At 38.3% G+C, this 1,665-nt stretch overlaps 1 pseudogene; it reads right to left on the bottom strand.

Moving 5' to 3' along the window:
• Positions 1–289: 289 nt before the first annotated feature.
• LOC125168079 (olfactory receptor 4K3-like) lies at positions 290–1,202 on the bottom strand (annotated as a pseudogene).
• Between the last annotated feature and the right edge of the window lie 463 nt (positions 1,203–1,665).

Genomic DNA, 1,665 nt, shown 5'->3' on the forward strand with positions numbered 1-1,665 from the left:
TTAAGAGAAAACACATGCAAAGTGCCTCATCCATGGTTAAAGCTCAGTAAATATCTGAAAACAACAAAAACCTGAAAATTACAACATACATGAATGGGATTATATTGGAAGGGTTTGTGTTTGGATACATAATTCAGGATGTTTTATTGCATATATATGTTGTGTAGGGAAGTATTGCCAGTTCTCAAGATGTGACTTATATTTCATACAAAATCATATGCCTCAGTGTCTTTGGATGATGGTAGTAGCAACAATGATGATGATGTCTTTCATGATTGTAATGTTTCAGTTAAAAGGTTGATCTGGGACTCACATGCTTGTTCTTTATCTTTCTTATTGCTTTTCTCATGTTTTTATTCCTGAACGTGTAGATGATTTGATTTAAAAGGGGAGTGAAAATTGCATAAAACACAGAGAGGATCTTATCTATGGAGATCTTGCTGAATGGCCATATGTAGATAAAGCTGCAAGGTCCAAAGAACAGCACCACCACTGTAATGTGGGCTACTCACTTGGAAGACCTGGTGGAGGAGCGACGCCAGACAGTAATTAGAATGATGCTATAGGAGACGAACAGAAAGGTGAAACAGAACAAAGTAAGTAGTCCACTGAATGCAATGACCTATAGCTCCAAGATGTGTCAGTGCAGGCAAGTCTGATGACCTGAGGCAGATCACAGAAAAACTTCACAACATTGGGACCACATAAGGGTAAAGGCACAGTGAACACCATTTGGCTCACAGTGTGAACAAAACCAGTGGTCCAGGACAGAATTGCAAGTCCGATGCGAATACAATGGATCATGATATTTTTGTAATGAAGGGGTTTGCAGATTGCAGTGAATCTATCAATTGTCATGGCTACAAGCAACATCATCTCACTTCCATGTAAAAGGTGAAGGAAGAACATCTGGGCCATGCAGTTTTATAGGAGATAGCCTTATATTCACTAATTAGGTCATAGATCATTTTAGGAGTAGCAAGGGAGATCAGGGACTTATCATTAAAGGAGAGGTTCTCCAGCAGGAAGTACTTGGGAGAGTATAATTGAGGGTCCAGTTTTACTACAAAGATAATGAGGTTACCTAATACAGTGACCGTATAGATAATGGAAAAAAAAAATAAGCAAAGCTGTCACTCATGAAACTCTGTGAGGCCCAGCAAAATAACCTCAGACACCATGGAATGATTTTTTTTCTCCATTTGTTTGATTGTTAGTATATGAAACCTAAAAAAAATAGATTAAAGTCTATGAGTTAAAGTTAATATTCACTTAACGTTGCTTCCTAAAATCCACCAAAAGGTGCAAAAAAAAATCAAAAGTATTGAACAACATTGAATCCAAAAAAATTTTTAACGTTTATTTATTTTTGAGACAGAGAGAGACAGAGCATGAATGGGGGAGGGTCAGAGAGAGAGGGAGACACAGAATCCGAAACAGGCTCCAGGCTCTGAACGGTCAGCACAGAGCCCGACGCGGGGCTTGAACTCATGGACCACGAGATCATGACCTGAGCTGAAGTCAGACACTCAACCAACTGAGCCACCCAGGTGCCCTTTTTAAATTTTTTTTAACGTTTATTTATTTTTGAGACAGAGAGAGACAGAGCATGAACCAAAAAATTTTTTAAAAAGAATGGACATAATTTCTTACCAAAGTTTATGA

Source organism: Prionailurus viverrinus, chromosome B3, assembly GCF_022837055.1.
Source record: "Prionailurus viverrinus isolate Anna chromosome B3, UM_Priviv_1.0, whole genome shotgun sequence".
Taxonomy (NCBI): Eukaryota; Metazoa; Chordata; class Mammalia; order Carnivora; family Felidae; genus Prionailurus; species Prionailurus viverrinus.